The sequence below is a fragment of the Stylophora pistillata genome, chromosome 1, assembly GCF_964205215.1.
Source record: "Stylophora pistillata chromosome 1, jaStyPist1.2, whole genome shotgun sequence".
In the NCBI taxonomy this organism is placed as follows: Eukaryota; Metazoa; Cnidaria; class Anthozoa; order Scleractinia; family Pocilloporidae; genus Stylophora; species Stylophora pistillata.
In genome coordinates this window covers 32,470,715-32,482,192 of record NC_142519.1, presented here as the reverse complement: position 1 = coordinate 32,482,192, position 11,478 = coordinate 32,470,715, and the positions used below count along the sequence as shown (strand labels likewise).

At 38.7% G+C, this 11,478-nt stretch overlaps 1 pseudogene; it reads right to left on the bottom strand.

Moving 5' to 3' along the window:
• Positions 1-1,089: 1,089 nt before the first annotated feature.
• LOC111324393 (protein DD3-3-like) overlaps positions 1,090-11,478 on the bottom strand; it is a 14,528-nt pseudogene continuing 4,139 nt past the window's right edge.

Here is an 11,478-nt window from a genome sequence, read left to right as displayed (position 1 = left end):
CCAGCAGTATTAACTGCAGTAATTCCAATCAAACTAACAAACAAAGAAAACGAGGGAAACCCTGTTTAATGGGATCACAAACAATTCCCTACAATGCAGAAAATCTGACTCCCAACAGGGTTACCTCACTGCATTCCTTGCTCTGTGTTTCTAGAGTTGTTCACTGATATAGTTTATTCAGGGGGAGCTAAAGTTTCAGTAACGGTGATCTGCCCCATGTGACGGCGTTTGGAGAAGTTGTTATTGCGCGTGCTCATGTTACGGTCAGTTTCCCAGGCTCCTTAAGAAGGAAGCCTGACGGCGGGTTGAGGGAGGCTGGGGCGTCATCCACCTTAGGACCTCTTTCTCTTCTCGTCCTTTCTTCTTGTAACATCCAGTGTTTAGAGAGAGATTCAACTCGTGTGCATTTGCAGTTTCTACTTCAGCAACCACAACCTTATTTTCCAGACCTAAACATTGTCCGTGTTCTGGTTTAAGATTTTGACATCCTCTCTCCCCTTTTGAATAGTGTGTCCGGATCCAACACCCCTTTGTTCTGTCTGCTCCCGCTAAAAAGGAATAAAAATTTTTTGAGGAGGAAATGCCCAGCCACTGGCATAAAGAATCGTTTTATTTCATTGACCATCCCAAAGAGAGTCAATGAGGTACTGGGGTTTTCAATGTTCAATTAAGATTCTTAAAAGCATTAAATGTACACCAAGCATGCAGGTTCAGATCTAAGCAAGACAAAATTTTTTATCCCTCGAGGATGCACAGAGTCGAACCTGCATTGCAGCGGCACCTTATTAAACGGTCACCCCTATAAGAGCGGTCGTGGTCACCCTTTACTGAATCCCAACGGCCTTTCTGTATCGTCTTCAACTTGCACTTCGCTTAAGAAGAATCACTCAAAGAAACTAAGAATGGTCTCTCACGTAAAATCAGATCTATATTTATCTCTCGAAATAAAGGTTAGTAAGTTTTAAAGGGTGTTAATGTAAATGTGCAATAAGAGGTCATGAGATAAAATGTTGTTTATTCATGCATCGTTTGTTTATGACACCCCTTTTCTGTGGAACCTGCATTTAACGGTCACCTTACCATTCTCCATGGATCGCCGCTAAATACAGGTTCGACTGTATTTATGTTCACGTTCTATTCCCACTAATGCTTTATCTCGAGCGAGTTAATTTTCCTCAAAGTTACTCACGTTTTTCCCCATCGCCGTCGTTGTTTTTAGGATTGTCGTTGGACCTATAAAAAGGGTTGGCATCGAAAAGTTAACTTTCAGGGCCCAACTGTTCGAAAGCCGAATACCACTAACCAAGGGTTAAATTTTACGCCAGATTTCTTTAACGGTTTCTCTAATCAAAGCCTTTATCAGAAAATTTTCCCTTAATTACTTTAGAGCATACCAATCATCAAAATTGTAGACAAAAATAATTAATGAGATAGAATAAATATATGAAAATCATATTTTTTTTTTTTTTTTTTTTTTTTTTTTGAACTGCGGTATTTGATACGTATGATGGACGATCCTCGCAGTAGATAGCGCTATTTGAGCAATAGCGAAATTCAGACCTGAATTTCGCTATTGCTCAAATAGCGAAAAAAAAAAAAAAAAAAAAAATATATGATTTTCATATATTTATTCTATCTCATTTATCACTTTCACGGGTTCATTACGAATCAACTTAACGGCCTGCTCTCAGTTGGCTTGTTAGCTCAATTGGTTAGAGCGCTGCACTAGTATCGCAGAGGTCAGTGGTTCGAGTCCCGTACAGGCCTGATTTTTTTCAGGTCTGAATTTCGCTATTGCTCAAATAGCGCTATCTACTGCGAGGATCGTCCATCATACGTAAAAATAATTAAGATAGAATAAATATATGAAGATCATATATTTTGAACTGCGGTATTTGATACCTATGATGCACGATCCTCGCAGTAGATAGCGCTATTTAAGCAATAGCGAAAAAATAGCGCTATCTACTGCGAGGATCGTGCATCATACGTATCAAATACCGCAGTTCAAAATATATGATCTTCATATATTTATTCTATCTCATTTATCACTTTCACGGGTTCATTACGAATCAACTTAACGGCCTGCTCTCAGTTGGCTTGCTAGCTCAATTGGTAAGAGCGCTGCACTAGTATCGCAGAGGTCAGTGGTTCGAGTCCCGTACAGGCCTGATTTTTTTCAGGTCTGATTTTCGCTATTGCTTAAACAGCGCTATCTACTGCGAGGATCGTGCATCATACGTATCAAATACCGCAGTTCAAAATATATGATCTTCATATATTTATTCTATCTCATTTATCACTTTCACGGGTTCATTACGAATCAACTTAACAGCCTGCTCTCAGTTGGCTTGTTAGCTCAATTGGTAAGAGCGCTGCACTAGTATCGCAGAGGTCAGTGGTTCGAGTCCCGTACAGGCCTGATTTTTTTCAGGTCTGATTTTCGCTATTGCTTAAATAGCGCTATCTACTGCGAGGTCGTGCATCATACGTAAAAATAATTAAACTGATATTTCCTTTAATTTATAACTTTCAGATCTGAAATCAAATTTCACGCTAACTCTGGGTTATTTAACGTGACCAGCTTTCAACAACCCGGCCGCGACTGTTATCATGAATATTGGGTGAACTTTGGCTAATTCTGCCCGAATTTGGCGATAAATAATTCAAGTCGAAAATAACGCGAGGATTTCTTTTTGTTAATGAATTCAGTGCTGAGTCTGTCTTTATAGTTGGATGATGGCTTAAGAAAATGCCTTGGTTGATTTTCCTACCTTTGAGACCTTTTATATACGAATTTAGCTGTCTCGCCACTCCATTTCACCTGCATAAATATTGTCCTTTCACTCTGCACTCCAGCACACCTATCATAATAAATACCATAGTAGCTACACGGCGGTTTTTGAGGATCTTGTTAAGATTTCGCCTAAATTTCAAAAGCCCTCTTTTTGTAATCTGTGAAGTTCACTTTTCCATCTCCAATGTTCTTCTATTTCAGCAAACTCTTTTTGTTTTTGTTATTTATTTATTTATTTATCTATTTATTTATTTTTTTTTTTAGGTTTTTCTCTGGTGCTGAGGTTTCATCAAGTAACCATGACGTGACTTATCAAACCTTACGTCACGAAATATTCCGTTCTGCGGACAAGGCTGGTTGGTTTATATGGTTCAGTCGAGGGGTAAGTACGTCACTACAAACAGACTCACCTGACCAAGCGAAACACAAGACATCATTTGTAGAAACAGTGATACGCTCAGGGGTGAAGCGATATTCCATGGCTGGATAAACCTGAACGATGTTTCCTCTCTTTCCCATTCCTCCGACGTAGAAGATTGTTTTTTTCCAATGATCTGTGAGCAACGATGTTCTTGGCTTCAAGTAGATTACATGTGTTCTGTCCTGGAATGTGCGACACAGTTGAGAAGCGTTCAAGGTTAATTTCAGGTCGGTACCATCAACAGCTTTTGCGTAAGGATTAGCTGTAACACTGGCAAGGAAATCATATCTCATAATCATTTTTTTCCAAATCTTGTTATCGCAGTCTATGGTTAGCGTAGAGGTGCGTCTCAATGAGGTTAACCGTCACATGACCAGGAATAAACCGCCGATCATTCAACCGTCAAAAAAAGCAAGATCGTTACCGTCAATTGGTTACCAACAAATCGTATTCAGGTATTTAGAATCAAACTTGAGTCAATGTCTGTAGATTAGTAACAGTCGGCTGAAATGATTCATGAAATATATTTCTATAGAAGTTTCTTCGGCTAAAGGACAGAAAAAACTTATCTCTGGAAAAAGCATTCGGTGACGTAATTTAAGTTGTGTATACTTCAAAGGGAATTGGAGAGTTTGCTCGTTACCTAGTTTCCTTCGCATGCGCAGTTTTTGTTTGGTCTCGTTATAGTAATTATTAGAGCCCATAGTAATTATTAGAGCCAGACTCCTCGCAAGCTAACTCGCCGGCTTCTAAAACTAAAACTAATAATGAAGGCCTCGCAGGCGAAGAATCTATCGTCAAAACGTCATAATAGCCAAGATATCACCTCACTGATACCTTGTGGAACAATAATTCTGTAAGGGGGGAGGGGTGGGGAAGTCGGACAATTGTGGTTGTGTCCCGATTTAGGTAAGGAGAGAAAAATATTTTGGTGGCCACGGTTTTTGCTAAAAAAAATCTCAAAATTGTTAAAAAAAAATCAATAAAACATATTAATGTAATTTTAAAAAAATTGTTCAAAAAAAAGGGAAACAAGTAAGCAAACAAATTAAATACAGCATTCTACAAAATTGAAAAAAATTAAAAAAATGTTTTAGCAGAGCACTCGATGGCACGAAAAGGAAATTCCCAGCTTTTATTCTCAACATGATCAGTACTCATGTTTACTCACTCTTTGTTATTTGAATCAAAACTCCTCGGTACATCTTTTGTTGTGATGTTATATCTGTCAATTTAACCAGTATGTCACAGTAAATTATATGAGATAGATAGATAGATAGATAGATAGATAGATAGATAGATAGATAGACAGATAGATAGATAGATAGATAGTTTATCGACTAAAAACATAGCAGCCATAGGCTGAATTACGTCTAGCTTACAATCACTAATATATGTAAATATATATATATATATATAAATACAATATGAAAACTATAAGGACCCTATAATATAATATATAATTAAAGTATAATTAAAAATTAAAAATATAAAAATATAGAAATGCAATGAAAATGCAGATTAATTGGGAATAAAATGTAACGAATGAAGAGATGACAAAAGACATGTGTCAGGCCTCGTCCCACACAGGTCCAAATAAACAGTCCATGATCAGACGCAGACAAAGCAATAGTCAAAGGAGGTCACCCGGCCATGCGCGTAACACATGGAGATAAAGGATCACATAAGTGTTGCATGATCACCAGACCGGAAGAAAGAATAATAAGCTTAAGCAACTTTCTTAAATTTGGTTAGGGGTGGAAAGAAAGAGACCATATTAATGCAAGGAGACTTATTCAAAATTATGGTTTATTTTCCGTGAACCTTCACCAGTCTGTGTTCTTCCTCGAGGAAGCGGAGGGGGGGGGGGAGGCTCTAAAATTAAATGAATCTAAAATAAAAAAATTAATCTTGGCTTCCCTCTCCTGATTCTCAACACGCATCGCTGAACAGTGTTGGAGGGAAAGTGAGGAAGTTTCCATTTGTATGAAGAAAACTTCCGTCCATGTTCGTGACATTGTAATTCACAACTGTGAATGGAGCGAATAAAACCTCTGGGGGGTCTGCCGGAACTAGATATTTCTCGTCTTCTCTTGTACCCTGTGTTATCAGACGAGGCTCATACGCCACACCCACCCTATCACTAGGGGTAATTCTGCTGTGTGACTTTTCTTTGAAGTCTGTTGTACTTTGATGCACTCTCCTCTTCCATTTTCACACGAATCCTCTGTGATGAACTCCGCAACACATTCCGTGTTTGGTTCTTTACGGGTTATATAAGGGCAGGCATCTCTTTTCGTATGTCCTTTTATGGCCTGAAAGTAAACCAAAGAGAGTCATTTTTCAACATGCCATGTATCAGTTTGAAAAACTTACCCATTTTACAAAATCCATCGCTTTCCACATGATCTGTCATGTTACTTTTTGTAGTATAAAACCTTTCAATTCAAAACTGACACACATTTGGATTCATTTTCAGCCCTGTTTACGTATTCTTTCATGAATTGCTCGGTGTTGCTATCGCTGACCATGATCGCAATGTCCTTCCCCAGTAGGGATAGTAATCACGTTCTTCTGGTACTTCATATACCCTTTGCAGCCCATTTGCGTTCTGTCTGGTGTAAATTGCAGTGTCACCGTCTAGTTCTTGATCGGCGGTAAACAAACCTGTTAAGTGTTTGAGAAAATGGAGCATGTTGTTGTGAAACAGATATAACTTAGCCAACAAAAAACGCAATAAATTAATGGTGATTTTAACAAGTATAGCAGATTCTTTATATCCATACAGGAACTTTTACTAATTACCACCCACCTATTAATTGTCGTGCGATTTCATCGGCTACTTTACGTCGCGTAATGCAAAGGTACCGGACAGTTATCACGCAATAACCCCCCCCCCCCCCAGTCTACTTAAAAATTTGACTTAGACTCCATCTTTTCCGTGAAAAGAAACAAAGCCAGCGGAAAAAAGCCAGCTCAAGGGTTTCATCATTTTATCTCTATGACTTTACTTGAAAGAAAAACAAACTCACTATATAGAGTCCAATGTTAGGGATATTAAAAAGCCAGTCGCAAATACACATCCACCATCAGATCAACAGCAGTTTTGCGTGATTCGAAAACTAATGGGAGGGCTATTAAACAGACAAACCCCTTTCTGGCTCGCTGGTGTGTCGGCTGACAATTTCGTTTTCCCTTGGCTGAGAGACTGTCCACAAAAATTTTACGTATAACCTCGAAATTCCGCTTTTCGGCCAAATATTGAATTTTCTCACAATAAGCAATTATTGGATGAGATTGAGTTTGATGCCGTGAATTATCAAAACTAAGGTCTGAGTTATCTGCCGAAGCTTAGGGTTACTTATCACATTCGCGAGTGTCCTTCGAGAAAAAATTCATACGCGCGCTACTTGAAAGAAATTCCTAACAAACTATACTGATCAGAAGAAAGATTAATAAATTCAGTTTACGATAAGAATATAATATAAGCGATTTTTTCATTCAGGAAGTGTCAAGAGCCAGTAAAGCGTGAAACGACCTTCTGTTGAATTTATCGGGTGTCGGATCCCGCAGCACGAGCAAAATGGCTGCACGGTCTTATTCACAAGGCATCAATCAACAAAAGTGAGTCAGGCTTTTCCGATATTCTGATTGGTTGTCTAGATATCCACATTTAGAGTTAGAATAGCCTAAAATTCGAGAAACGCGTTACGTAAATGGACGCCACCTGAAAAATATTTTAAATATCAAAATATCTCGACTCAGTTTCGTTTGTCATTATCCCTGGAATGTTTGGGCGAGATTTCTCGAAAATTGGTTGTCTACAAACCCTATAAAATCGCCAAAGTGTACGTATTTCTCTCAAAATCAAATGCGAGATTTTAGCTCCTAAACAAAAACAACTAGCGCCACACCAGGAGATTATCTCGCCTCCAGAAACTGCAAACCAATGGGAAGACGGGATCTCCTGGCGTCAATGACGATGGATGAAGATTTCCCAGGAAAAGTGACGCATTGCATACTCGTACAGCTTTCGAAGGTCGTTTTCTAAAATAACGGGTTTGTGTTCAACCTTCTCCAAACCCCGCCGTTTTAAATCAACACACTTTGCTAAATATACTTTGTTCGCCTAGGCGAATTCTGGGTCTTTGATATCGTCAGTTTCTTTTTGTCTTGAAATACTTGTTGAGTCCAAATCGTAAAGAATTCATGGGACTTTTCGAGTACGGGCTGCCATTAAGCCCCGGACGAGGGTCTTGGAAACTAGGCAGCCCAATATGATCGCCCAATATCTGCAGCAGATAATTTGGGCTATCATATCAACTTCACGTACTACTGTATATTGACTGAATGCTCTCGACCAATCAGATGTTTTATGGTAAGTCTAATGTATAATAATGTCAGTTATCAGCCGTCATACCAGCCGCTTGTAAGGGTTCCATCTTCTTGTGAAGCTGTAACTTTGTGTGGGACTTTAAACAGTGTCTTCAAATTCTCCCGGCTTTTGGGCTCGATTGCATTTAGCTACTTCAAATAAGCATTGCTCCAAAGTGATGTTCACCTCCGGTCGAAGGTTAGACACGGTTAAAAAGAGATTGAGTGAACCGATCAGGACACTAGCTCAGAATCGTAGTATTCGAGGTTGAAAATGTTTAAATTCTCGGTATTCGCAATTTAACTTAGTTTTTCATGATAAACCTTAATAGTTCTATAATTTTATGCAGTTCCATGATACTATATCATTTTAAACACTTATATAGCTTCTAGGTTTATTTATTTATCTTTTCTTTCGTCACTGACCTGTAAACTAGCTTTATGTAGCTAAGTGTCAGCCACAGTAATAAAGTATGTATATGTATGTATGTATGTTTGTATGTATGAAGTGCGATTGAAATTAATCTGGTAAAGTGATAAGTGAGATACTAAGAATATTTACCCGAATTGAAAAAGCCACCTTTGTTTCTCTCTCTGCGTCCAAAGGCTCTGCAGAATTCTAAAAGCTCATACAATCCGTGTTCTATTTTCACCAGTTTAGATTCCTGTTGAGTCTCATCATGATCGACTTTTCACTACGGGTCACGTGTTTCCCCATTACGAATGGTATGAAGCAGGAGGTTGTTAGTGACGATATCCTCAACGTTTTCTTTGGAAGAAGTTTGACACATGTACTGCAGGATGATCTGTGATTCCATTATATTTGACACATGTACTGCAGGATGATCTGTGATTCCATTATATTTGACACATGTACTGCAGGATGATCTGTGATTCCATTATATTTGACACATGTACTGCAGGATGATCTGTGATTCCATTATATCTTCACTTTCCGGTCCCGCTCCATGTTGGTTTGTCCACATAATTTCAACCTCCGTTGTTGCCTCCTTTTCACTGCCGCTCATGAAAAATTCCTTTGGATTAACACAAAAAGAACTTATTTTCAAAATGTATGGCCAGAAAGTATTTTAATATATTTTTATATTCCAGACTGAGAAACAGGATATCGTCAACGCGGTTTTTAACTTAGACCTCAGTCCTTATAATATAAATCATGATATCATGCTCCACTCATCCAATAATTGCTCGTGGTGTCTAGCATGAATCTGAACACTGTGTGCTATTTCCCAAGCTAAGGCATGATTTTGACGCCATTTTTATGATATTGCGTACTTCAAATGCAACAGCTCTCCGTGCTGTGTGTTTGCTTTGCTGAGCAATGCTTGTTAAAAATTTTGATTTGCTTATTAGGTTTTCAAAACAAAGGAAGCATGGGAACTTCTAACGCAGTGTCAGGATCATTTGCTGTGCAGAGCATGAGTGGCATTTGGTCATAGATAGTATACATATATACATGGCGAAATTGCTTACTGTAATCAGGTTAAGAGTCTAAAGAGTATGAATTACATTAAAAATTGTCAAAATATATCTATCTTACCAGTGGACGCTGCCTTTCTTCCGATATTTTTTTCCGGTTTTTCGTTTCCACCGTCTCTAACGTTGTAACCGCCTTTAGCATTGTTCTACCAAAGAGTAATAAATAACTGAATTAGATGATAGGGAACAAAAACAAACAGCAGTCCGGTAAGCGACTAAGTGGGTACATTATTATTTTCTTGAAAACTGGTTCAGAAAATTATTGTTAAATAAAGATGACTTCCTCTAATTCAGAATTCTGTCTGTTCTCATAATTGACTGGTACAAAATATTTCGCAAGTGTTTAGAGGAGATCCGGTTAATCAACACTGGGCAAGGAGTTTAAGTATAACAAAGCTATGAAACTTCATTTTATCGTGAATTTACAGGGTAGCTTAGTGGCTATTATAGGTCTTCGAAAAACTAACCTTTTCGGCAGAGACGAAACGTCAAAAAAGTAAGAAGAAATTGATATTTATAAAAAAATAATAGTAAAGAAAAAAGAAAAATAGTATAAATATGTTATTTGTCGGCCTTGGTCGGTTCGTATTGGGAAAAACTGTGCCCTCTGCCTTGACTACCCCCCTTGGTCTATGGCCTCGGGTCATACGCAAGACCTCTGGCCCAGTTTTCCCCAATACAGACCGTGCAAGGCCGGCAATTAACATGGTTTTTTTTTCGTTATTTTTCTTCTTTGGGAGATTAGTTTGTGAACAAGTCGTGAATAGACCGTAGTTGTCTTTATAGACTGAGGCCAGTCTTGAATAAAAAATAGGCTACATCTCGCTAAATCTTACCAAGAATGTTTACAAAATTAAAAAGCATTGCCGTTCAAATGATAAACAGTTAATGTCCTTGTTCGAAATCAGAGTTTTCGCTGATGATTGTGGGGTGCTTCTTTCTTTTGGCTGGCGACGAGGTTTCATCATCTTTTGAACAGCTAGAAACAGCTGGCTGTAGAAGTTAAATAGGTAGATAGGCCCATCTTGCCCGCTTTGATCCCGCTCAAGAAAAAATGGTGTGTGGAACGGACTTAAAACCTTCGTAACTTTGGGAAAATGTTGGTGGCGAAGTCGCAAAAAGCGGCGGAACGCAGTCAAAACAAAAAAAACAAAACAAAAAAAAAAAAAGAATCAAAACGACCCTCTTGGGTTTATTGTGCTACAAACACAGTGGATTTCTTTCCCGGCTCTCGAAATAATCGAGTAATTCCTGATTCTCACTAAATGGAAATCTTTTGCTCCATAAATCCTTTATTGAACACGCTTGTTCGGGCGAGATTGCTGGATATTAGTAGAACAGCTAAAGTAAATTTTTAAATTACCTGTGAGACTGTGCTGGAAGGGATGAGGTAAAGAAGAAACCGAAAAAAATACGCTTTGGAAAACTGTCATTGACTTGATAACATTTCAACGAAACTGTCCCTAAAGAAATTTTGTAAAGAGGCCGTTTTTAACTTACCAGCTAGTTACTTAAGAGGGCACCACGTTACAATACGTCCACCGAGAGAGCAACCACCTCCCAATCACCACAAAGAATATACCTGCCGGCATCAAAAACCGACTGTCATCCCTTTCATCCGACAAAGCATCCCTCGACCAAGCCGCCCCTCCATACCAAAAAGCAAACGCACTCGACGAACACGGATACCGGTACACTCTACACTATGAACCACCCACGACTAACCAACGAAAAAACAGAAACGGAACAACATACTCTGGTACAACCTTCCATTCAGCAAAATCGTCAGCACCAATATTGGACAGAGATTCCTTGCCCTTGTAGACAAGCACTTCGCTAAAGGCCACAATCTTAGAAAAATCTTCAACCAAAATACAATCAAGATCAGCCATAGCTGCATGAACAACACCAAGCAGATCATTGACAATCACAACAAACGCGTTTTAAATTCATCCAAACACATCGATGACACCGCAGATGGCACCAGCACAAAAGACAACAAAACTTTCAACTGCCGACAAAAGAACACTTGCCCACTTATCGGAAACTGCCTCCAAACATCAGTAATCTACCAAGCCACCGTCACACGAAGGGACAGCAACACTACTAGAAGGACCATCATGAAACTAGATACAGAAACCACACAGGATCATACCGAAACATAAAACAAAGAAACTCTACTGAGCTCAGCAAATATATCTGGACTCTTAAAGAAAGTAACGTTGACCACTTTATTTCATGGCGCATACTTTCATGAAGATTACCCTACAACAGCGCAAGTAAAAAAATGCAACCCTCTGCCTAAAAGAAAAACTACTCATCATCTGCCAAACTTATTTATCATCACTAAATAAACGTGACAAACTTATGTTCACATGCCGCCACA